This window comes from Arachis stenosperma, chromosome 4, assembly GCF_014773155.1.
Source record: "Arachis stenosperma cultivar V10309 chromosome 4, arast.V10309.gnm1.PFL2, whole genome shotgun sequence".
Taxonomy (NCBI): domain Eukaryota; kingdom Viridiplantae; phylum Streptophyta; class Magnoliopsida; order Fabales; family Fabaceae; genus Arachis; species Arachis stenosperma.
Genome location: NC_080380.1, coordinates 97827704 through 97855276, shown reverse-complemented (window position 1 = coordinate 97855276; position 27573 = coordinate 97827704). Strand labels below are relative to the sequence as shown.

Here is a 27573-nt window from a genome sequence, read left to right as displayed (position 1 = left end):
ATCCTCTTAGTGAAAATGGTCCAAATGCTCTGTCACAGCACGGCTAATCATCTGTCGGTTCTCGATCATGTCGGAATAGAATTCCTTGATTCTTTTGCGTTTGTCATCACGCCCAACAATCGCGAGTTTGAAGCTCGTCACAGTCATTCAATCCCGGAATCCTACTCGGAATACCACAGATAAGGTTAAACTTTTCGGATTCCCATGAATGCCGCCATCAATTCTAGCTTATACCACGAAGATTCTGATTAAGAAATCCAAGAGATATACGCCCGGTCTAAGGTAGAACGGAAGTGGTTGTCAGTCACGCACGTTCATAGGTGAGAATGATGGTGAGTGTCATGGATCACCACATTCATCATGGTGAAGTGCAACGAATATCTTGGAACAGGAATAAATCGAATTGAATAGAAAATAGTAGTAATTGCATTAAAACTCGAGGTACAGCAGAGCTCCATACCCTTAATCTATGGTGTGTAGAAACTCCACCGTTGAAAATACATAAGTAATGAAGGTTCAGGCATGGCCGAATGGCCAGCCCCCAAACGTGATCAAAAGATCAAAAGGTACAATCAAAGACCTTACAATCCAAGACGTCTAATACACTAGTAAAAAGTTCTATTTATACTAAACTAGCTACTAAGGTTTACAGAAGTAAGTAATTGATGCATAAATCCACTTCTGGGGCCCACTTGGTGTGTGCTTGGGCTTAGCTTGATCTTTACACGAGCTGAGGCTTATCTTGGAGTTGAACGCCAAGTTGTAACGTGTTTTTGGCGTTCAACTCTGGTTCGTGACGTGCTTCTGGCGTTTGACTCTAGAATGTAGCATGGAACTGGCGTTGAGCGCCAATTTACGTCATCTAATCACGAATAAAGTATGAACTATTATATATTGCTCGAAAGCTCTGGATGTCTATTTTACAAAGCCATTAAGAGCGCGCCATTTGGAGTTCTGTAGCTCAAGAAAATCCATTTCTAGTGCAGGGAGGTCAGAATCCAACAGCATCAGCAGTCCTTTGTCAGCCTTTTATTAGAGTTTTGCTCAGGTCCCTCAATTTCAGCCAGAAAATACCTGAAATCATAGAAAAACACAAAAACTCATAGTAAAGTCTAGAAATGTGAATTTAGCATAAAATCTAATGAAAACATCCCTAAAAGTAACTAGATCATAATAAAAACTACCTAAAAACAATGCCAAAAAGCGTATAAATTATCCGCTCATCACAACACCAAACTTAAATTGTTGCTTGTCGCCAAGAAACTGAAAATCAATTAAGATAAAAAGAAGAGAATATACTATAAATCCCAAAATATCAATGAATATTAGTTCTAATTAGATGAGCGAGACTTGTAGCTTTTTGTTTCTGAACAGTTTTGGCATCTCACTTTTTCCCTTGAAGTTTAGAATGATTGGCATCTCTAGGGACTTAAAATTTCAGATAGTGTTATTGATTCTCCTAGTTAAGTTTGTTGATTCTTGAACACAGCTACTTTTATGAGTTTTGACCGTGGCCCTAAGCACTTTGTTTTCTAGTATTACCACCGGATACATAAATGCCACAGACACATGACTGGGTGAACCTTTTCAGATTGTGACTCATCTTTGCTAGAGTCCCCAGTTAGAGGTGTCCAGAGCTCTTAAGCACACTCTTTTTGCTTTGGATCACGACTTTAACCACTCAGTTTCAAGCTTTTCACTTGGACCTGCATGCCACAAACACATGGTTAGGGACAACTTGATTTAGCCGCTTAGGCCTGGATTTTATTTCCTTGGGCCCTCCTATCCATTGATGCTTAAAGCCTTGGATCCTTTTTACCCTTGCCTTTTGGTTTTAAGGGTTATTGGCTTTTTTTGCTTGCTTTTCCTTTTTTTCTATTTTTTTGCAAGCTTTTGCTTTTTCACTGCTTTTTCTTGCTTCAAGAATCAATTTCATGATTTTTCAGATTATCAATAGCATTTCTCTTTGTTCATCATTCTTTCAAGAGCCGACAATTTTAACATTCATAAACAACAAGATCAAAATTATGCACTATTCAAGCATTCATTCAGAAAACAAAAAGTATTGTCACCACATCAATATAATTAAACTAAATTCAAGGATAATTTCAAAATTCATGTACTTCTTGTTCTTTTGAATTAGAAACATTTTTCATTTAAAAGAGGTGAAGGATTCATGGAATTATTTATAGCCTTAAGACATAGTTACTAAATACTAATGATCATGTAACAGAGACACAAATATAGATGACATTTAACATAAAGAAACCAAAAAGCAGAAAAATTAAGAACAAGGAATGAGTCCACCTTAGTGATGGTGGCATTTTTTTCTTGAAGAACCAATGATGTCCTTGAGTTCTTCTATGTCTCTTCCTTGCCTTTGTTGCTCTTCCCTCATTGCTCTTTGATCTTCTCTAATTTCATGGAGAATGATGGAGTGCTCTTGATGTTCCACCCTTAATTGATCCATATTGTAACTCAAATCTTCAAGAGAAGTGTTGAGTTGTTCCCAATAGTTGTTGGGAGGAAAGTGCATCCCTTGAGGCATCTCCAGAATTTCTTGGTGATGAGCTTCCTCATGCGTCTCTTGGGTTCCATGAGTGGGCTCTCTTGTTTGCTCTATCCTTTTCTTAGTGATGGGCTTATCCTCCTCAATGGGGATGTCTCCTTCTATGATAACTCCAGCTGAGTAACATAGATGGCAAATAAGATGAGGAAAAGCTAGCCTTGCCAAAGTAGAGGGCTTATCGGCTATTTTGTAGAATTCAAGGGAGATAACTTCATGAATTTCTACTTCCTCTCCATTCATGATGCTATGAATCATGATGGCCCGATCCACGGTAACTTCAGATCGGTTGCTAGTGGGGATGATGGAGCGTTGGATAAACTCCAACCATCCTCTAGCCACAGGCTTGAGGTCCAGTCTTCTTAGTTGAACCGGCTTGCCTTTGGAGTCTCTTTTCCATTGAGCTCCTTCCACACATATGTCTATAAGGACTTGGTCTAACCTTTGATTAAAGTTGACCCTTCTAGTGTAGGGGCGTGCATCTCCTTGCATCATGGGCAAGTTGAACGCCAACCTTACATTTTCTGGACTAAAATCTAAGTATTTCCCCCGAACCATTGTAAGATAATTCTTTGGGTTCGGGTTCTTACTTTGATCATGGTTCCTAGTGATCCATGCATTGGCATAGAACTCTTGAACCATTAAGATTCTGACTTGTTGGATGGGGTTGGTTAGAACTTCCCAACCTCTTCTTTGGATCTCATGTCGGATCTCCGGATACTCATTTTTCTTGAGCTTGAAAGGGACCTCGGGGATCACCTTCTTCTTGGCCACAACATCATAGAAGTGGTCTTGATGGGCTTTGGAGATGAATCTTTCCATCTCCCATGACTCGGAGGTGGAAGCTTTTGTCTTCTCTTTTCCTTTTCTAGAGGTTTCTCCGGCCTTAGGTGCCATCAATGGTAATGGAAAAACAAAAAGCTTATGCTTTTACCACACTAAACTTAAAATATTGCTCGCCCTCGAGCAATAGAAGAAAGAAAAGAAGAAGAAGAAGAAGAAGAGAAAATATGGAGGAGAGTAAGGGAGGTGTATTCGGCCAAGGTGTAGAAGAGGGGGTTGTGTTGTGTGAAAATTAAGGAGAATGGAGGGGTTTATATAGTGAGCGGAGAGGGAGTAGGTTCGGCCATTTAGGGTGGGTTTGGGTGGGAAAGAAATTTGAATTTTGAAGGTAGGTGGGGTTTATGGGGAAGAGTGATAGATGTGAGTGGTGAAGGGGGTGATTGGGAAGAGAGATTGAGGTGATTGGTGAAGGATTTTGAGGAAGAGTGTTTATTGGAAAGAGAGGATGAATGTTGAGAAGAGGGGAGAATATGGTAGGTGGGGATCCTGTGGGGTCCACAGATCCTGAAGTGTCAAGGATTTACATCCCTGCGCCAATTAGGCATGTAAAATGCCTTTGCATGCAATTCTGGCGTTTAAACGCCGAAGTGATGCATGTTCTGGGCGTTCAACGCCCATGTGCAGCATGTTTCTGGCGTTGAACGCCAGTTCCATGCTTGTTTCTGGCGTTTAGCGCCAACTCTCCTCAGGGTATATTCCTGGCGTTTAAACGCCAGGATGCTGCTTGTTTCTGGTGTTCAACGCCAGATCCATGCTTTGTAGGGTGTGATTTTTCTTCTGCTGTTTTTGATTCTGTTTTTAATTTTAATATTTTTTTTCGTGACTCCACATGATCATGAACCTAATAAAACATAAAAAAATAATGAAAATAAATAAAATTAGATAAATAAAAATTGGGTTGCCTCCAAAGAAGCGCTTCTTTAATGTCAATAGCTTGACAGTGGGCTCTCATGGAGCCTCACAGGTGATTAGGTCAATGTTGTAGACTCCCAACACCAAACTTAGAGTTTGGATGTGGGGATTCAACACCAAACTTAGAGTTTGATTGTGGGGGCTTTGTTTGACTCTGTATTGAGAGAAGCTTTTCATGCTTCCTCTCCATTGTTAAAGAAGAAGATCCTTGAGCCTTAAACACAAGGTAGTCCCCATTCAATTGAAGAACTAATTCTCTTCTGTTAACATCTATCACAGCTCCTGCTGTGGCTAGGAAAGGTCTTCCAAGGATGATGCATTCATCCTCCTCCTTCCTAGTGTCTAAGATTATGAAATCAGCAAGGATGTAAAGGCCTTCAACCTTTACCAACACGTCCTCTACCAATCCATAAGCTTGTCTTACTGACTTGTCTACCATTTGTAATGAGAATAAGGCAGGCTGTACCTCAATGATCCCCAGCTTCTCCATTACAAAGAGTGGCATAAGATTTATGCTTGACCCCAGGTCACACAGAGCCTTTTCAAAGGTCATGGTGCCTATGGTACAGGGTATTAAGAATTTGCCAGGATCTTGTTTCTTTTGAGGTAAAGTTTGCTGAACCCATGTATCTAGTTCACCAATGAGCAAGGGAGGTTCACCTTCCCAAGTCTCATTACCAAACAAATTGGCATTCAGCTTCATGATAGCTCCTAGATATTGAGCAACTTGCTCTCCAGTTACATCTTCATCCTCTTCAGAGGAAGAATAGTCTTCAGAGCTCATGAATGGCAGAAGGAGGTTTAATGGAATCTCTATGGTCTCTATATGGGCCTCAGATTCCCGTGGGTCCTCAATAGGAAACTCCTTCTTACTTGAGAGACGTCCCATGAGGTCTTTCTCATTGGGATTCACGTCCTCTCCTTCCTCTCTAGGTTCGGCCATATTGATTATATCAATGGCCTTGCACTCTCTTTTTGGATTTTCTTCAGTATTGCATGGGAGAGTACTAGGAGGGGTTTCAGTGATTTTCTTACTCAGCTGGCCCACTTGTGCCTCCAGATTTCTGATGGAGGACCTTGTTTCATTCATGAAACTTAAAGTGGCCTTAGATAGATCAGAGACTAAATTTGCTAAGTTAGAGGTATTCTGTTCATAATTCTCTGTCTGTTGCTGAGAAGATGATGGATAAGGCTTGATATTGCTGAGCCTATTTCTTCCACCATTATTAAAGCCTTGTTGAGGCTTTTGTTGATCCTTCCATGAGAAATTTGGATGATTTTTCCATGATGAATTATAGGTATTTCCATAAGGTTCACCCATATAATTTACCTCTGCTATTGCAGGGTTTTCAGGATCATAAGCTTCTTCTTCAGAAGATGCCTCTTTAGTACTGTTGGATGCATTTTGCCGTCCATTCAGACTTTGAGAAATCATGTTGACTTGCTGAGTCAACATTTTGTTCTGAGCCAATATGGCATTCAGAGCATCAATTTCAAGAACTCCCTTCCTTTGAGGCATCCTATTATTCACGAAATTCCTCTCAGAAGTGTACATGAACTGGTTATTTGCAACCATGTCAATAAGTTCTTGAGCTTCTGCAGGCGTTTTCTTTAGGTGAATGGATCCACCTGCAGAATGGTCCAATGACATCTTAGAGAACTCAGATAGACCATAATAGAATATATCTATCATGGTCCATTCTAAGAACATGTCAGAAGGATATCTTTTGGTCATCTGTTTGTATCTTTCCCAAGCTTCATAGAGGGATTCACCATCTTTTTGTTTGAAGGTCTGAATATCCACTCTAAGCTTGCTCAGCTTTTGAGGAGGAAAGAACTTAGCCAAGAAGGCCGTGACCAGCTTATCCCAGGAGTCCAGGCTATCTTTAGGTTGAGAGTCCAACCATGTTCTAGCTTTGTCTCTTACAGCAAAAGGGAAAAGCATGAGCCTGTAGACTTCAGGATCTACTCCATTAGTCTTAACAGTCTCACAGATCTGCAAGAACTCAGTTAAGAACTGGTAAGGATCTTTTGATGGAAGTCCATGAAACTTGCAGTTCTATTGCATTAGAGCAACTAATTGAGGTTTCAGCTCAAAATTGTTTGCTCCAATGGTAGGAATTGAGATGCTTCTTCCATCAAACTTGGACGTAGGTGTAGTATAATCACCAAGCATCCTTCTTGCATTATTGTTGTTAGGTTCGACTGCCATCTCCTTTTCTTGTTCGAAAATTTCAGCAAGGTTGTCTCTGGATTGTTGTAATTTAGCTTCTCTTAGTTTCCTCTTCAGAGTCCTTTCAGGTTCTGGATCAGCTTGAACAAGAATGCCTTTTTCCTTGTTCTTGCTCATATGAAAGAGAAGAAAACAAAAAAAGAAGAGGAATCCTCTATGTCACAGTAAAGAGGTTCCTTATTATTAGTAGAAGAAGAAGGGAATAAAGAAAGGAGAATCCAAACACAAGGGTAATGATAGGGGCAGTGATTTGAGATGAAGAGAGGTGAAGAGAGATGTTAGTAATTGAATAAATAAATAGGAAAAGATGAGAGAGGGAGAAATTTTCGAAATTAAATTTTGAAAAGGAGTTAAATGAATTTCAAAAATAAAGATAAGAAATGAAATTAAAATTTAAATTTAAAACAATTAATTAATTAAAGAAAGAATTTTTGAAAAAGAGGGAGGTATTTTCGATAATTAGAGAGAGAGAAGTAGTTAAGTTGTTTTGAAAAAGATAAGAAACAAACAAAAAGTCAAATGGTTAGTTGAAAAAGATTTGAAAATCAAATTTAAAAAGATAAGAAGATAAGAAGATAAGATAAGATATATTGAAATCAAAATATTTTTGAAAAAGATAAAATTTTGAAAAAGATATGATATAAAAGATATGATAAAAAGATATGGTTGGAAAAGATTTAATTTTTAAAATTAAAATTAATTACTTAACTAACAAGAAACTAAAAGATATGATTCTAGAATTTAAAGATTGAGTCTTTCTTAATAAGAAAGTAACAAACTTCAAATTTTTGAATCAATCACATTAATTGTTAGTGTAATTTCGAAAATTATGAAATTAAGATAAAAAAAGATTTTGAAAATCAATTTAAAAGAAATTTTCGAAAATATATAAAAAATGAAAAAGATTTGAGTTTTGAAAAAGTTTTGAAAAGATAAGATTTTTAAAATTGAAATTTTGACTTGATTAACAAGAAAACAACTTATTTTAAAAAATTTTTGACCAAGTCAACCCAAAATTTCAAATTTTTGAGAGAAATAAGGAAAATATATTTTTTTATTTTTGAATTTTTAATGATGGGAGAGAAAAACATAAAAATGACCCAAAACATGAAGATTTTGGATCAAAACACATGATGCATGCAAGAATACTATGAATGTCAAGATTAACACCAAGAACACTTTGAAGATCATGATGAACATCAAGAACATATTTCTGAAAAAATTTTGATGCAAAGAAAACATCCAAGACACCAAACTTAGAAATCTTTAATGCATGGACATTATGAATGCAAAAATGTATATGAAAAACAATAAAAGACACAAAACAAGAAAACATCAAGATCAAACAAGAAGACTTACCAAGAACAACTTGAAGATCATGAAGAACACCATGAATGCATGAATTTTCGAAAAATAATGCATAAATTTTTAAAAACATGCAATTGACACCAAACTTAAAAAATTGACTCAAGACTCAAACAAGAAACACAAAATATTTTTGGTTTTTTTTTTAATTTTATTATTTTTTTGGATTTTTGTATTTTTTTTCGAAAACATATAGGAAAAATAAAATAAGAAATTCAAAATTTTTAATAAGAATTCCAAGAATCTTTCAATGTTAGTCTAAAGCTCCAATCCAAGGGTTGGGCATGGCTTAATAGCCAGCCAGCTTTAGAAGATATAAATCAGGCATGTAATAACTGATATTCCAATTAACTTGCCTCTATGCTGATGGTTTTGAAGCCTCAATCCAATTGAGTTAGACATGGCTTTACAGCCAGCCAAGCTTCAACATACTTTATGAAACACTAGAATTCATTCTTAAAAATTTTGAATAATTTTTCGAAAACAAAGAAAAAATTTTGAAAAATATTTTTGAAAACATTTTGAAAAGAAAAATAAAAGAAAATTACCTAATCTGAGCAACAAGACGAACCGTCAGTTGTCCAAACTCGAACAATCCCCAGCAACGGCGCCAAAAATATGGTGCACGAAATTGTGATCATTAACAATGGCGCCAAAAACTTGGTAGCGCTCTCAAACGTAAATCACACTTAGTCGCAACTCCGCACAACTAACCAGCAAGTGCACTAGGTCGTCCAAGTAATACCTTACGTGAGTAAGGGTCGATCCCACGGAGATTGTTGGTATGAAGCAAGCTATGGTCATCTTGTAAATCTCAGTTAGGTGGATAATAAATGTTATGGAGTTTTCGAATAGTAAATAAAGCATAAAATAAAGATAGAAATACTTATGTAAATCATTGGTGAGAATTTCGGATAAGTGTATGGAGATGAATTGTCCCTGTTGGATCTCTGCTTTCCTAATGCCTTCCCTCAATCCTTCATACTCCTTTCCATGGCAAGCTGTATGTAGGACATCACCGTTGTCAATGGCTACATCCCATCCTCTCAGTGAAAATGGTCCAAATGCTCTATCACAGCACGACTAATCATCTGTCGGTTCTCGATCATGTCGGAATAGAATCCCTTGATTCTTTTGCGTTTGTCATCACGCCAACAATTACGAGTTTGAATCTCGTCATAGTCATTCAATCCCGGAATCCTACTCAGAATACCACAGACAAGGTTAAACTTTCCGGATTCTCATGAATGCCGCCATCAATTCTAGCTTATACCACGAAGATTATGATTAAGAAATCCAAGAGATATTCGCCCGGTCTAAGGTAGAACGGAAGTGGTTGTCAGTCATGCATGTTCATAGGTGAGAATGATGGTGAGTGTCATGGATCACCACATTCATCATGGTGAAGTGCAACGAATATCTTGGAACAGGAATAAATCAAATTGAATAGAAAATAGTAGTAATTGCATTAAAACTCGAGGTACAGCAGAGCTCCACACCCTTAATCTATGGTGTGTAGAAACTCCACCGTTGAAAATACATAAGTGATGAAGGTTCAGGCATGGCCGAATGGCCAGCCCCCAAACGTGATCAAAAGATTAAAAGGTACAATCAAAGACCTTACAATCCAAGGCGTCTAATACACTAGTAAAAAGTTCTATTTATACTAAACTAGCTACTAGGGTTTACAGAAGTAAGTAATTGATGCATAAATCCACTTTCGGGGCCCACTTGGTGTGTGCTTGGGCTAAGCTTGATCTTTACACGACCTGAGGCTTATCTTGGAGTTGAACGCCAAGTTGTAACGTGTTTTTGGCGTTCAACTCTAGTTCGTAACGTGTTTCTGGCGTTTGACTCCAGAATGCAGCATGAAACTGGCGTTGAGCGCCATTTGGAGTTTTGTAGCTCCATAAAATCCATTTCGAGTGCAGGGAGGTCAGAATCCAACAGCATCAGCAGTCCTTTGTCATCCTTTTATCAAAGTTGTGCTCAGGTCCCTCAATTTCAGCCAGAAAATACTTGAAATCACAGAAAAATACACAAACTAATAGTAAAGTCCAGAAATGTGAATTTAGCATAAAAACTAATGAAAACATCCCTAAAAGTAACTAGATCATACTAATAACTACCTAAAAATATTGTCAAAAAGCGTATAAATTATCCGCTCATCACACGGTCTTTCCCACGAAGACCCAAATCAATTTATTTCTAGTTTTCTGCAAATTTGTGATACTGACTAACCAAATCTTCCCTGGCAACGGCGCCAAAAACTTGGTACGGTGTTTCTAACCACAGACTAACCGGCAAGTGCACCGGGTCGTACCAAGTAATACCTTACGTGAGTAAGGGTCGATCCCACGAGGATTGATGGACTAAGCAACAATAGTGTTTGATAGGATTAGTTAGACAAACAGAAAATAGTGTTTGAAGTTCAAAGAGCATTAAACAGTAAATTAAGAACTTTAGAAAGCAAGCAGCAATGAGTTGGGAATAAAATATGGAGAAGATAGTTAAGGCTTCAAAGTTATCTATTCTTCCAGATTGATTTTTCTTATTAACTATTTTAATCATGCAAGATTTAATTCATGACAAACTATCTGTGACTAGACCCTAATTCCTTAGACCTTCCTAGTTTCCTCTAAAATTTATCAACTGCCAATTCCTTGGTCAATTAATTCCAATTAGAGGGTGATGATCAAGTTCCAGTTTATATGCCACAAGAATCCTAATTATCCAAAAATAAGGGGATTATATGTCACGTATCCCGTTAAATATAAACAATTAGAAATTCAGGATAATATGTTTTCAAGCTATTGTTCAAGTAAAGCGCTTTTCCAAGTTTTACAAGAACTCAATTAGAACATGGGTCATACTTCCGTTCCACCCAAATTCATAAAATAAAGAACGAAAACAATTATTGAAATATAAATCAAAACATGGATTAAATTAGAAAGATTAAATGAATCAATCCATACAAATAGACAGAGCTCCTAACCTTAACAATGAAGGATTAGTTGCTCATGGTTCAGAGAATAAAACTAGGATTCTGGTAAAATGTACCGTGTTCATCTGATGGCATCTAAATTTCTATTTATAACTAATCCTAATAAATTTAAAATCTAATTATCTAAAATTAAAAATAATATCTTTTTCTAAAAAAATAAGATTTTGAATTTAAATTCGAATTAATTAACAAGTCTTCAGCTGATGGGTGGGGACCACTTGATTTATCCATTTTGCAGCTTCTAATCCGTGTTTTCTGGGCTGGAAACTGGGTCAAAACAGCCCGGAAATCGCCCTTAACATTTTTCTACGTTTTTTTGCACGTGGCGCATGTCACGCGTACGCGTCAGTCATGCGTTCGTGTCGATGGTCTTTTCTGCGAGTCACGCGACGCGTCAGTCACGCGTACGTGTCGATGGTCTTTTTTGCAAGTCACGCGGATGCGTCAGTCACGCAGACGCGTCACTGAGCAAATCTTCAATTCACGCGTGCGCGTCAGTCACGCGCACGCGTCGCCATGGATACCTCCAATTCACGCACACGCGTCAGGCACGCGTGCGCGTCGCTACTCGCAGTCATCTCCTTTAATTCTTGTGCTGCAGAAACTCCATCAAATCTAGCCGAATGCTACCTAAAATAAACAGTATTGCACAAAACTCAAAATAGCATCCATAGTGGCTAACATATAATTAATTCTTGATTAAACTCAAGAAAGTAGATGCAAATTCACTAGGAAAAGATAGAAAACATGCTCACGCATCACAACACCAAACTTAAACTGTTGCTTGTCCTCAAGCAACCAAAACTAACATAGGTTTAAGATGTGAATTTGCATGAGAATGAGAATTCGATTAATCTCATGTCTCTTCTTATAGTGGGGTTTACAACTGCAATCCTGAATAGTTTTAGCATCTCACTCTCCTTTGAATTAGAAGGATGTCATTGTCATTCGGAATTAGAATCCGGATAATATTATGAATTCTCTGATTTTTTTGTAGCTCAATTTAATCCTTGAACACAGCAACTTTTCTTTGGTGCTTTGCACCTTGAGCCTAGCCATGACTTTAAATGTTTTGTCTCAAGGATTACTTGACATAAAAACACCACAAGCACTTAACTAGGGGACTCTCTTTGAGTCCTGATTTTTCTTTCAGTTACTCCCAGACAGTGGTGCTCAAAGCCATTGGCATACTCTATTGAACGCACTTGGTCTCGACTCTAAGTGTTCTGTCTCAAGGATTACTTGACACAATCACACCACAAGCATATGACTAGGGAAACAACTCTTTGAGCTTTTAATCATGTCTGACCTCCCTAGTCATTGATGCTCAGAGCCTTGGACCTTGCTTTTATTATTTATTTATTTATTTATTTATTTATTTATTTTTCTTTTGCTGTTTCTTTTGCTTCAAGGATTAAATTTTTGTTTATTTCAGAGAAGTCATAATAATTCTCTAAATTCCTGTTCCTTATACATCAACATCCCTTGATTCAAATTCAAATATGCACTGTTCATATCATGCATTCAGAATTACAATTAATACCACCACATTTAAGTAAATAAGACTACTCTTAAAATTAACTCAATTTCTCATGCAATACATCACTTCTGTATTATTATTATTATTATTATTATTATTATTATATTATTATTATTATTATTATTATTATTATTATTATTATTATTATTATTATTATTATTATTTTATTTTTTTCAATCTCAGTGGATAATACATGAGACATCTTTTCAGAATTAACGCAATTAAGAGAAAACTAAACTAGAACCTAGGAATCTAACTAATAAAGGGTCATGCAACAACCAGGAAAAATAGCAGAAAACCGGAACATAACATAGTAAAAGCGGGAAGGAATATAGAATGAAAGGAACTCAACCACCTTAGTTATCCTAGTGGTCGCTTTATTCCTCAGGTTGTGCTCCTCCGTGAAGATGATTCGCCTCCCTTTTGTGCCAGAAAACCCATAAGCAAAGCGTCAACACCAAAATTAAAGGTTTGCATGTCCTCAAGCAAAGAAGAACTGAAAATAAAAACAAATAGTGAGAGGAAAGAAGAATATAAAGATAAAAGAACAAGAGAGAGAGTTAGGATTGGGAGAGAGAAAAAGAAAAGTGAAAACTGTGCGGCGAACAAGTGTAGTTGTGCGGCAAAGGCGATGCGTACGCGTGCAGCATGTGCGGCAGAGAGTCAGGCACGCGTCTGTGTGCCATGGGTTTTGTGCAATTTACGCGAAGCCAGCCACGCGCACAGACAACTCTCTGTTCGCGGGTCTTGGGAACCAATATTCTCAGACAACGCGTGCGCGTCATGCACGCGCACGCGTGGAGGACCATTTTTGCAAATGATGCGCTCGCGTCAGGGACGCGTACGCGTAAGTAAATTTGTGCCTCTAGCACACTTTCAGCCCCAAATCAGCACAACTCTCTGCCCAAACACTCCTTTACGTCAATTTTGCAGGTACGCGTACGCGTCAATGACGCGCACGCGTAGATGGTGATAAGTGCAAATGACGCGTACGCGCAGTCATGTTTGTGTGCCAAGCATGGGTCCAGCGCCACTCCTGTACAACTCTTTGTCAAATTTTGGTTTTCACGCACACATGATTGACGCATTCGCGTCAGCGACGCTTGCGCATCGTGTGTTTCTCTTTTTTTTTTAAGGTGTTCGGTTCCTGGAATAACATATCTGCATGATCAGAAAATCAGTAAGAACTCAATAAAAATAAAATAAATAAGAAAACTACTACTACAAAAAATAAAAATAGCTAAGGATACGAAATTATCGGGTTGCCTCCTGACAAAAGCTTTTTTAACGTCACTAGCTTGACGGTCAGCTCTGCTAGTTCAGCAGATGAGTGGACCTCTGGCGATCAATCTCGCCTCCAAGATAGTGCTTCAACCTCTGGCCATTCACTGTAAATTTCTTGTCAGAATTCTCTTTCTGTATTTCCATATGACCATATGGTGAAGCTCTGGTAACCACAAATGGTCCTGACCACCGGGATTTCAGCTTCCCGGGAAAAAATTTGAGCCTTGAATTATACAGAAGCACTCTTTGTCCTGGCTCAAAGACTCTAATGGCAATCTTCTTGTCATGCAGTAGCTTGGTTCTCTCCTTATAGAGCTTGGCATTGTCATAGGCTGAATATCTGAATTCATCAAGCTCATTCAACTGAAGCATTCGCTTGATTCCTGTAGCTTCTAAATCAAGATTCAGATACCTGATTGCCCAGTAAGCTTTATGCTCCAGCTCAACTGGCAAGTGACAGGCTTTGTCATAGACCAACTGATAAGGGGACATGCCAATGGGAGTCTTATACGCCGTCCGGTATGCCCAGAGAGCATAATCAAGCTTCCTAGACCAGTCCTTTCTTGAAACACTGACGGTCTTCTCTAGAATCCTCTTAAGTTCCCTGTTGGAAACTTCAACCTGTCCACTTGTCTGAGGGTGATAGGGGGTTGCCACTTTATGACGGACTCCATATCTCTGCAGAAGAGAGTCCAACTGTCTGTTGCAGAAATGGATTCCTCCATCACTAATGAGTGTCCTTGGAACACCAAACAGGCTAAAGATATATCTCTGAAGAAAGCTCATTACCACTTTGGCATAATTGGTGGGCAAAGCCACAACTTCCACCCACTTGGACACATAGTCAACTGCCACTAGAATATAGTTGTTTGAATGTGAGGTTGGGAATGGTCCCATGAAATCAATACCCCACACATCAAACAACTCAACCTCAAGAATTCCCTGCTATGGCATTTCATGGTTGACAGGGAGATTCGTGGCTTTTTCACATCTGTCGCAGTGCTTTACAAATGCTCTTGAGTCCCTGAAGAGAGTCGGCCAGTAAAACCCGCTCTGAAGGACCTTTGTAGCTGTCCTTTCACCACCAAAATGGCCTCCATACTCAGAACCATGACAGTGCCAAAGAATCTGCTATTTTTCTTTATCTGGGACACACCTCCGGATGATTCCATCTGAACACATTTTAAAAAGGTATGGTTCTTCCCAAATGTAGTACTTTGCATAAGTCAATAGCTTCTTCACTTGTTGCCTATTGTACTCCCTTGGGATAAAATTCATGGCCTTATAATTTGCAATGTCTGCAAACCATGGAGCCTACAGAATGAAGAATAATTGTTCATCCAGAAATGTCTCAGTCACAGCTATGGGTGGTTGTACTTCTGCTTCAGGCTCAAATCTGGAAAGATGGTCAGCTACTTGATTCTTTGACCCTTTCTTGTCTTTTATCTCAATATCAAACTCCTGAATATTATTATTATAATTTTTTTTCTTTTTTTCAAGCTCAGTGGGTAATACATGAGACATCTTTTCAGAATTAAAGCAATTAAGAGAAAACTAAACTAGAACCTAGGAATCTAACTAATAAAGGGTCATGCAACAACCAGGAAAAATAGCAGGAAACCGGAACATAACATAGTAAAAGCGGAAAGGAATATAGAATGAAAGGAACTCAACCACCTTAGTTATCCTAGTGGTCATTTTATTCTTCAGGTTATGCTCTTCAGTGAAGATGATTCGCCTCTCTTTTGTGCCAGAAAACCCATAAGTGAAGCGTCAACACCAAACTAAAGGTTTGCTTGTCCTCAAGCAAAGAAGAACTGAAAATAAAAACAAATAGTGAGAGGAAAGAAGAATATCAAGATAAAATAACAAGAGAGAGTTAGGATTGAGAGAGAGAAAGAAAAGTGAAAACTGTGTGGTGACCAAGTGTAGTTGTGCGGCAAAGGCGACGCGTACGCGTGCAACACGCGTACGCGTGGGTCGCGAATTTTCCTAAATGATGCGTGGGTGTCAGGCACGCGTCTGTGTGCCATGGGTTTTGGGCGATTCGCACGAAGCCAGTCGCGCGCATGCACAACTCTCTGTTCGCGGGTCTTGGGAACCAATATTCTCAGATGACACGTGCGCGTTATGCACGCGCATGTGTGGAGGACCATTTTTGCAAATGACGCGCTCGCGTCAGGGACGCGTATGCGTGAGTAAATTTGTGCCTCTAGCACACTTCCAGCCCCAAGCCAGCACAACTCTCTGTCCAAACACTCCTTTACGTCGATTTTGCAGGTCACGCGTACGCGTCAATGACCCGCACGCGTGGATGGTGATAAGTGCAAACGACGCGCACGCGTCATTGATGCGTATGCGCGGTCATGTTTGTGCACCAAGCATGGGTCCAGCACCACTTCCGCGTAACTCTCTGTCAAATTTTGGTTTTCACACACACATGATTGACGCGTTTACGTCAGCGACGCTTACGCGTCGTGTGCTTCTCTTTTTTTTTAGGTGTTCGGTTCCTGGAATAACATAGCTACATGATCAGAAAATTAGTAAGAACTCAATAAAAATAAAATAAATAAGAAAACTACTACTACGAAAAATAAAAATAGCTAAGGATACGAAATTATCGGGTTGCCTCCCGACAAGCGCTTCTTTATCGTCACTAGCTTGACGGTCAGCTCCTCTAAGGAGGAGGATCATAGGGGTTCAGCTCTTCACCCCTTACTTTGAACTTCTTTCCTGTGTCTCTATAACGTAGCTCAATATGCTCCAGAGAGAGGATTTTGGTTACTGTATAAATTCATGCTGGATTGCTGGTCAACACCATCTTCATTCATGGGTAGAAACCTTCAGTGGGGATCTTTTTGTTTCTCCATCCTCTGGGTACTTTCTTCCTTTTGGGAACTTCCTCCTTGGTAGATGATGCATTCCCAACACCAAACTTAGGTTTGATGTCAGGAGAAATTTTATTGATTGTTGCCAAGGGAGATTTGAGCTGCAGATTCTGTTGTGTATCATCAAGGGGTTTTTGAAGGTTTGGATCAATAAGCTTAGCCTGCATGCACCTTTCTTCTTCACCTGTTGGATGTATATCTTTGAAGACATGAAAGATCAGTTGCTCATTATGCACTCTAAGCACTAATTCACCATTTCTACATCAATCAGAGCTCTTCCAGTGGCTAAGAATGGTCTTCCTAAAATTATAGAGGCATTCTCATCCTCCCCTGTGTCAAGAATTACAAAGTCTGCTGGGAGGAAGAACTTACCCACTTTGACCAAGATATTCTCCACTAATCCGTATGCAGGCTTCATAGATTTGTCTGCCATCTGTAATGCTATCTTTTTGGGTTGTGCCTCTTGGATTTGCAGCTTCTTCATCACAGATAAGGGCATTAGATTTATGCTTGCCCCCAGATCACATAGGGCTTTCTCAAAGGTTGTGCTCCCAATGGTGCATGGAATTTGAAAGCTCCTTGGATCTGGCATCTTCTTTGGCAAGTTATTCTGAATTACAGTACTACATTCCTTAGTCAGGACTACTGTCTCATCTCCCTTTAAACGCTTTTTCTTTGACAATAGCTCCTTCATGAATTTGACATAGATAGGCATTTGCTCCAAAACCTCAGCAAAAGGAATATTGATTTGTAACTTTCTGAAAACTTCCAAGAACTTTGAAAACTGCTTGTCCTTGGTCTCTTTTTGAAGTTTCTGAGGATACGACATCTTAGGCTTGTACTCAGGAGCCTTTAGCAGTGTAGGATAAGTGTTAAGAGAGTCTGGGAATGGGTTGTCTGCATGCTTTGGAGGGGCGTGCTCCAATTCTTCATTCTTCTCCTCTGGAGCTTCTTTTTCAACTAACTCTTCATTGACATTGGTCTCAGAGCCAGCTACTTTGCCACTTCTCAATTGAATAACCTTGCAATCTTCTCTTGGGTTCACCACTGTATCACCTTGAAATGTACTTGCAGACCTCTCAAGTATTTGCTTGCTCAGTTGGCCCACTAGCATCTCTAAATTTCTAATAGAGGCTCTGGTTTCCTGCATAACTTGTGCTTCCGTACTTGCCACTTGTTCAGTTATCACGGTGATAGCCTTACATTCCTCTCTTGGATTTAGAATTGTGTTACCCGGAAGGCTATTAGTGGTCCTCTGATTAATCTCATTAACTTTTGTGGCTAATTGACCCATTTGAATCTCTAGGTTCTTGATGGATGCCCTGGTTTCCTGTCTAAAACCTGTCAATATTGCTTCCAAATCATTATTTTGTTGGAAACCGCCCTGAGAACTATTGTTGAAGTTCTGAGGTCTCTGAGGTTGATCCCTCCATCCAAAATTTGGGTGATTCCTCCACCCCTGATTGTATGTCTTAGAATATGGATCATTGTTGGGATTCCTAGGACCACTCCCCATGTAATTCACCTGTTCAAAAGAGAGTTGAGCATAATCATAATTATCATTTTGCATAAAGTTACCTGCCATGTCATATGAGACTTCCTGTGGTGGATTTTAGGTGTTGGTAGCTGAGACTTGCATGCCACCCATCTGTTGAGTAAGTAAATTTGTTTGCTGAGACATCAGCTTGTTCTGAGCAAGAAGAGCATTAACAGCTTCTACCTCCAACACGCCTCTCTTTTGAGGGGTTTCAGAATTCACAGGATTCCTGTTAGATGAGTATAAATATTGGTTGCTAGCAACCAATTCAATAAGCTCAATAGTCTCCTCCGGTGTCTTCTTCTTGTGCAATGAACCTCCTGCAGAATTGTCTAAGCACATCTTGGATATCTCACCCAAGCCTTCATAAAAGATATCTAGTTGAGTCCATTTGGAGAACATGTCTGGAGGGCATTGCCTAGTCAGTAGCTTGTATCTCTCCCAAGCTTCATACAGAGTTTCGCCATCCTTCTGCCTGAAGGTCTGAACCTCCACCCTAAGCTTAGTCAGCTTCTTTGGTGGAAAAAATTTAGTGAGAAACTCAGTAACCACCTTGTTCCAAGTATCCAAACTCTCCTTGGGTTGGGAATTCAGCCATAGCTTTGCTCCATCCCTTAGAGCAAACGGGAAGAGCATGAGTTTGTACACATCTGGGTTTACTCTATTTGTCTTTACAGTATCAGGTCTCGACCAATACAACAAAAGTGCAGGAAACTCGGTCCAAAAAGATCGCAAGTCATGGAGAAACATGTGCAAGCCTTGCTAGAGGCACGGTTCATAAGAGAGGTTAAGTGTCCACTGTGGCTGGCCAACGTCGTGCTGGTAAAAAAGCCAAACGGAAAATGGCGAATGTGCGTAGACTATACTGACCTCAACAAAGCCTGCTGGTGCGCGAAATTGTGAACTATACTTTTTCACAACTCTCATAATCCCTGGTAATGGCTCCAAAAACTTGGTAGCTCAATACCATGGCATTACACAACTTCGCACAACTAACCAGCAAGTGCACTGGGTCGTCCAAGTAATAAACCTTACGTGAGTAAGGGTCGATCCCACGGAGATTGTTAGTATTGAAGCAAGCTATGGTCATCTTGTAAATCTTAGTCAGGCAAACTCAGATATATATGGTGATGAACGAAAATAACATAAAAGATAAAGATAGTGATACTTATGTAATTCATTGGTAGGAACTTCAGATAAGCGCATGAAGATGCCTTCCCTTCCGTCTCTCTGCTTTCCTATTGTCTTCATCCAACCCTTCTTACTCCTTTCCATGGCAAGCTCGTATAGGGTCTCACTGTTGTCAGCAGCTACCTCCCATCCGCGCAGTGAAAGCTAATGCACAATACTCTGTCACAGTACGGCCAATCACCGGTTTGGTTCCCTCCCCTACCGGAATAGAATAACTCTTTTGCGTCTGTCACTAACGCCCAGTAGGTTACAGGTTTGAAGCACGTCACAGTCATTCAATCATTGAATCCTACTCAGAATACCACAGACAAGGTTAGACCTTCCGAATTCTCTTGAATGCTGCCATCAGTTCTTGCCTATACCACGAAGACTCCGATCTCACGGAATGGCTGGCTCGTTTGTCAGGCGAGCACTCGGTTGTCAGGCGATCAACCATGCATCGTGCAATCAGGAATCCAAGAGATATTCACTAAGCCTCAGATGCTTGTAGAACAAGAATGGTTGTCAGTCACCTTGTTCATGAGTGAGAATGATGATGGGCGTCAATCATCACCTTCATCATGTTGAAGAACAAGTGATATCTTGGTAAAAGAACAAGTGGAATTTGAATGGAAGAACAATAGTAATTGCATTAATACTCGAGGTACAGCAGAGCTCCACACCTTAATCTATGGTGTGTAGAAACTCCACCGTTGAAAATACATAAGCATAAGGTCTAGGCATGGCCGAATGGCCAGCCTCCCAATGATCTATGAACTAAAATGTCCAAAGATGATCTAGAGATCTAAAAGTGATCAAAAGAGATTTCTATACAATAGTAAAAGGTCCTACTTATAAGAAACTAGTAGCCTAGGGTGTACAGAAATGAGTAAATGACATAAAAATCCTCTTCCGGGCCCACTTGGTGTGTGCTTGGGCTGAGCAATGAAGCAATTTCGTGTAGAGACTCTTCTTGGAGTTAAACGCCAGCTTTGGTGCCAGTTTGGGCGTTTAACTCCCATTTGGGTGCCAGTTCCAGCGTTTAACGCTGGGATTTCTTGAGGTGACTTTGAATGCCGGTTTGGGCCATCAAATCTTGGGCAAAGTATGGACTATTATATATTTCTGGAAAGCCCAGGATGTCTACTTTCCAACGCCGTTGAGAGCGCGCAAATTGGGCTTCTGTAGCTCCAGAAAATCCACTTCGAGTGCAGGGAGGTCAGAATCCAACAGCATCTGCAGTCCTTTTCAGTCTCTGGATCAGATTTTTGCTCAGGTCCCTCAATTTCAGCCAGAAAATACCTGAAATCACAGAAAAACACACAAACTCATAGTAAAGTCCAGAAAAGTGAATTTTAACTAAAAACTAATAAAAATATACTCATAGCAAATATGTGTCTTGATATGTTGTTTGTAGTTGTATGGGCATAAGGAAGAGATGAAACTCACTCTCCCTCTTAGAATTGAACAATTTATGTTTGTAATCTATAGACATACAGTAAATACAGCAGATAAGCCAATTTCCTAATTTTTGTGACTATTTGAAAAATAGCCAAAATATCTCATTCCAAACTTTTGACTCCTGCACTATGCCACTGATTGCTACTGGTATGGCTACAGTGTGATGAATACAAAGTCACCAACCATGAATACCATAGTATTATTCGCAAGTTTATAATCTCTCTAGCCAAAGAAAAAAGAGGTAGCTGAAAAAGTTACAACAGTGAGACCGGCAAAGTAGGCATTGATGCGGGAGGCTACTGACATGGCTGTAGCGGCAAAGCATCAATAGCATCTAGTGAGATTGGACGAAAAGTGATGTAATACCTATGCTGAAGTCAAATCAAACTGAGCCAGGCCTTGAAAGTTTATACTCATTGAACTAATGTACCATGATATGGTGGATATAAATGAGAGGCAATAATGTGGCTTGACATGTTATTAGTTCTGTGGATGTAAGGCTGAAATGAAACTCACTCACCCTCTTACCATTGAACAATTTAGGTTTGTAATCATTTGACTTACACTATATGCAGTAGATAAGCCACCCAGTGACTATTGAAAAAAGGGAAAGAATATTTCTTTCCCAGCTTCTGAATCTTGCGCCATGCCACTGATTGCTGCTAGTATTACTACAGTTTAACGAATAAAAAGTCACCCACCTTGTATGCCACAATATTATTCGTAAGTTCCTCAACTCGCTAGCTAAAGAAAAAAGAGGCAGCTGAAAAAGTTACAACAGGGAGACAGGCAAAGTGGGCATTGATGCAAGAGGCTGCTGATAAGGCTATAGCGGCAAAGTATCAACAACATCTGGTGAGGTTGAGTAGGAAGTGATGCAATACCTGTGCTAAAGTCAAATCAAATCAAGGCAGGCCTTGAACACTCCCCTTCTCTTAAGAAAAAATATATTTTATTTAAGTCAAATCATGGACGAAATCTTGCTGTTTAACTTTGAATGACACTTGTGGACAGCCTAACCTAGTCAAAACGGCTTCCGAAGTAGCATTACGCACATTCAAATTATAATCTAACACAACTATCTTCAGCTCTAATTCAGTAGGCCTCTTAAATGCAATGAATGAATGAGTAGCTCCAGAATCAAATAAAGCATTCAAAGTTTTACCAGCTATTTCACATTTAACTCGGATAAGCGTATCGGACCCATCTGCACCTACAGCTGAGGTAGTGAACACCCGACTAGGCTGCTGTGCTCTCCTAGTCTCTTGCCTCTGCTTCTCCGGACAGTTTGAGGCCTTATGCCCCACCTTACTACAAGAGTAGCACAAGTCCCATCTAGCCTTGTACGGGACTCCCGGATGATGACTCTAGCATCTAGCACAAGCATGCTCATTTAGAGGCTACTTCCCAAATCTTCTTGATGAGTCCATATTTGATGATATATTTTGACTCAATTTGGATGGATTTTATCACATAAACTCACACTTAAGCACTAAAATAGCATACTTTTGTGTTTGATCCCTAATTTGATCCTTAATGTGAAAACATGCAATTTTGTGCTTAAATTAAGTAATTTAATTCTATTTTTATGCCATTTGATTCCGTGGTGTGTTTCGTGAGTGATTTCATGTCATTTAGGTAAGATTAGCTAGGCAAAAGTGGAAGGAAGCATGTACAAGGGAGAAAAAATGAAGAAAACAAGGAAAAGCACACACAGCCATGTGTGCGTGCACACAAGCAAGCGTGCATACGCACAAGAAGGAATTAGCATCCGTGCGTACGCACAAATACATGTGCGCACGCACGGAAGAACATTCAGCCAAGTGTGCGTACAAACACATCTGTGCGTACGCACAGGACCCAACACGTGATTTCATTAATGAAACACGTGCTGCGCGATTTCTGAGGGCTTTTGGCCCATTTTGGAAGGCTGAACTGAAGTGCTATATGAAGGGAAAATCAACTCATATGAAAAAACAAGCTTTCATTAGGTAGTATTAGGACTTAGAACTTTATTTTTACATTTTCCATAGTAGTAGGAGTAGGAGTATTGTAGAGTAGAATGCTCTCTTAGGGTTTATCAATTTCAATTGTAGTATTTTATAGCAAGTTTTAATTTTGGATTTTACTTCATTAATTGTAAGTATTCTCAATTTCTTCTTTAATTATAACACTTTTATTTTCACTTCCTCTTGGTTCAAGTTACTTTATTCATATTTGCAATTTTGAGTTTCTTGAAGTTTTGATTAATGAATTTCATGTTTTATGCTTCCTTTATGTTTGATTGCTTGTTTGTACTTGGTTTTGTTGATAGTTGGTTATAGTTTTCTATTTTTCCTTGCAATTTTCCATGTTTTACTTTTATGCATACAAGGTGTTTGTGAAAATGTCAATTTTAGATTTTGAGTAGATTCTCACACCTTGGCTTGAGGTTTGAGTTCTTAGGATACTAGAGTCATAATGTCTAACATTTAGTGGTAATTCTTGGGTAGTTAGTTGACTCTTGTTTCCATTGACGCTAGCTTTTTTATCAACTAGTTTGGTAAGTTAGCTAGGACTTATGGATTAAGGTCAATTATGCTTGCTTGACTTATTCCTCGATGTTAAGGGTTGACTAAGCGTGATTGACTCATCATAATTACCATAGTTGTGGTTATGGCGATGATAGGATTCCTTGGATCCTTATTTCCCAAGTCAAGGCCCTTTTATGCACTTATAACATTTTCACTAAGTTTTGATCTTGTTTCCTTTTTACTTGCATTAAATTTCCATTTTGATAATCTCTTAGTTCTTTTATTGCTTAGTGGTGGGCGAAATTGTGAACAATACTTTTCACAACTCTCATAATCCCTGGTCATGAACTCCAAAAGATTTGGTGGTTCAATTCCATGGCATTACACAACTTCGCACAACTAACCAGCAAGTGCACTGGGTCGTCCAAGTAATACCTTACGTGAGTAAGGGTCGATCCCACGGAGATTGTTAGCATTGAAGCAAGCTATGGTCATCTTGTAAATCTTAGTCAGGCAAACTCAAATGTATATGGTGATGAACGAAAATAACATAAAAGATAAAGATAGTGATACTTATGTATATCATTGGTGTAAGAGCTTCAGACAAGCGTATGAAGATGCCTTCCCTTCCGTCTCTCTGCTTTCCTACTGCCTTCATCCAATCCTTCTTACTCCTTTCCATGGCAAGCTCGTGTAGGGTTTCACTGTTGTCAGCAGCTACCTCCCATCCTCTCAGTGAAAATACGTCCCTGATGCTCTGTCACAGCATAGGCTAATCATCTGTCGGTTCTCAATCAGACCGGAATAGAATCCATTGATTCTTTTGGCGTCTGTCACTAACGCCCCGCCCTCAGGAGTTTGAAGCACGTCACAGTCATTCAATCATTGAATCCTACTCAGAATACCACAGACAAGGTTAGACCTTCCGGATTCTCTTGAATGCCGCCATCAGTTCTTGCCTATACCACGAAGACTCTGATCTCACGGAATGGCTGGCTCGTTTGTCAGGCGAGCACTCGGTTGTCAGGCGATCAACCATGCATCGTGTTATCAGGAATCCAAGAGATATTCACTAAGCCTCAGATGCTTGTAGAACAAGAATGGTTGTCAGTCACCTTGTTCATGGGTGAGAAGGATGATGGGCGTCAATCATCACCTTCATCAAGTTGAAGAACAAGTGATATCTTGGACAAAAAACAAGTGGAATTGAATAGAAGAACAATAGTAATTGCATTAATACTCGAGGTACAGCAGAGCTCCACACCTTAATCTATGGTGTGTAGAAACTCCACCGTTGAAAAATACATAAGCATAAGGTCTAGGCATGGCCGAATGGCCAGCCTCCCAATGATCTAAGATAGCATAAAACGAAGATAGCTACCCAAAAAGTCCCTATTACAATAGTAAAAGGTCCTACTTATAGATAACTAGTAGCCTAAGGTGTACAAAGATGAGTAAATGACATAAAAATCCACTTCCGGGCCCACTTGGTGTGTGCTTGGGCTGAGCAATGAAGCATTTTTGTGTAGAGACTCTCCTTGGAGTTAAACGCCAGCTTTAGTGCCAGTTTGGGCGTTTAACTCCCAATTAGGTGCCAGTTCCGGCGTTTAACGCTGGAATTTCTTGAGGTGACTTTGAACGCCGGTTTGGGCCATCAAATCTTGGGCAAAGTATAAACTATTATATATTGCTGGAAAGCCCAGGATGTCTACTTTCCAACGCCGTTGAGAGCGCGCCAATTGGGCTTCTGTAGCTCCAGAAAATCCACTTCGAGTGCAGGGAGGTCAGAATCCAACAGCATCTGCAGTCCTTTTGAGTCTCTGGATCAGATTTTTGCTCAGATCCCTCAATTTCAGCCAGAAAATACCTGAAATCACAGAAAAACACACAAACTCATAGTAAAGTCCAGAAAAGTGAATTTTAATTAAAAACTAATAAAAATACTAAAACTAACTAAAAGATACTAAAAACATACTAAAAACAATGCCAAAAAGCATACAAATTATCCGCTCATCACAACACCAAACTTAAATTGTTGCTTGTCCCCAAGCAACTAAAAATCAAATAAGATAAAAAGAAGAGAATATGCAATGAACTCCAAAAACATCTATGAAGATCAGTATTAATTAGATGAGCGGGGCTTTTAGCTTTTGTCTCTGAATAGTTTTGGCATCTCACTCTATCCTTTGTAATTCAGAATGATTGGCTTCTTTAGGAACTTAGAATCCAGATAGTGTTAATGATTCTCCTAGTAAAGTATGATGATTCTTGAACATAGCTATTTATTGAGTCTTGGCTGTGGCCCAAAGCACTCTGTCTTCCAGTATTACCACCGGATACATACATGCCACAGACACATAATTGGGTGAACCTTTTCAGATTGTGACTCAGCTTTGCTAAAGTCCCCAATTAGAGGTGTCCAGGGTTCTTAAGCACACTCTTATTGCCTTGGATCACAACTTTATTTCTTTCTTTTTCTTTCTTCTCTTTTTTTTTCGGTTTTTTTTTTCGTTTGCTTCCTTCTTTTTCTTGCTTCAAGAATCATTTTTAATGATTTTTCAGATCCTCAGTAACATGTCTCCTTTTTCATCATTCTTTCAAGAGCCAATATTCATGAACCACAAATTCAAAAGATATATGCACTGTTCAAGCATACATTCAGAGAACAAAAGTGTTGCCACCACATCAAATTAATTAAACTACTATAAAATTCAGAATTCATGCAATTCTTTTCTTTTTCAATTAAGCACGTTTTTATTCAAGAAAGGTGATGGATTCATAGGACATTCATAACTTTAAGGCATAGACACTAAGACACTAATGATCACAAGACACAAACATGGATAACCATAAGCATAAAATTCGAAAAACAGAAGAATAAAGAACAAGGAAATCAAAGAACGGGTCCACCTTAGTGATGGCGGCTCTTTCTTCCTCTTGAAGATCCTATGGAGTGCTTGAGCTCCTCAATGTCTCTTCCTTGTCTTTGTTGCTCCTCCCTCATGATTCTTTGGTCTTCTCTAATTTCATGAAGGATGATGGAGTGTTCTTGATGCTCCACCCTTAGTTGTCCCATGTTGGAACTCAACTCTCCTAGGGAGGTGTTTAGTTGCTCCCAATAATTTTGTGGAGGAAAGTGCATCCCTTGAGGAATCTCAGGGATCTCATGATGAGAGGGGTCTCTTGTGTACTCCATCCTTTTCTTGGTGATGGGCTTATCCTCATCAATGGGGGTATCTCCTTCTATGTCAACTCCAACTGAATAACAGAGGTGACAAATGAGATGAGGAAAGGCTAGCCTTGCCAAGGTGGAAGACTTGTCTGCCACTTTGTAGAGTTCTTGGGCTATAACCTCATGAACTTCCACTTCTTCTCCAATCATGATGCTATGAATCATGATGGCCCGGTCTATGGTAACTTCGGACCGGTTGCTAGTGGGAATGATTGAGCGTTGAATGAACTCTAACCATCCTCTAGCCACGGGCTTGAGGTCATGCCTTCTTAATTGAACCGGCTTTCCTCTTGAATCTTGCTTCCATTGTGCGCCCTCTTCACATATGATTGTGAGGACTTGGTCCAACCTTTGATCAAAGTTGACCCTTCTAGTGTAAGGATGTTCATCTCCTTGCATCATAGGCAAGTTGAACGCCACCCTCACACTCTCCGGACTAAAATCCAAGTATTTCCCCCGAACCATAGTGAGATAATTCTTTGGATTCGGGTTAACACTTTGGTCATGGTTCTTTGTGATCCATGCATTGGCATAGAACTCTTGAACCATCAAGATTCCGATTTGTTGAATGGGGTTGGTAAGCACTTCCCAACCTCTTCTTCGGATCTCATGTCGGATCTCCGGATATTCACCCTTTTTGAGTGAAAAGGGGACCTCGGGGATCACCTTCTTCAAGGCCACAACTTCATAGAAGTGGACTTGATGCACCCTTGAGAGGAATCTATCCATCTCCCATGACTCGGAGGTGGAAGCTTTTGCCTTCCCTTTCCTCTTTTTAGAGGTTTCTCCGGCCTTGGATGCCATAAATGGTTATGAAAAAGCAACGCTTTTACCACACCAAACTTAAAATGTTTGCTCGTCCTCGAGCAAAAGAAGAAAGAAGAGAGTAGAAGAAGAAGAAATGAGGAAGAGGGAGAAGGTGGTGTGTTCGGCCAAGAAGGGAAAGAAGGGGTGTTTAGGTTGTGTGAAAATGAAGGGTTGAAGAAGGGTATATATAGGAGAGAGGGGGAGTAAGGGTTCGGCCA

At 39.5% G+C, this 27573-nt stretch overlaps 1 non-coding gene across 1 annotated transcript; it reads left to right on the top strand.

The window, feature by feature from the left end:
- The first annotated feature begins 6030 nt into the window (after positions 1 to 6030).
- On the top strand, positions 6031 to 6134 carry LOC130977919 (small nucleolar RNA R71). Its single transcript, XR_009085589.1, has one exon. It is a non-coding gene; the product is annotated as a small nucleolar RNA R71 (small nucleolar RNA).
- Positions 6135 to 27573: the final 21439 nt, after the last annotated feature.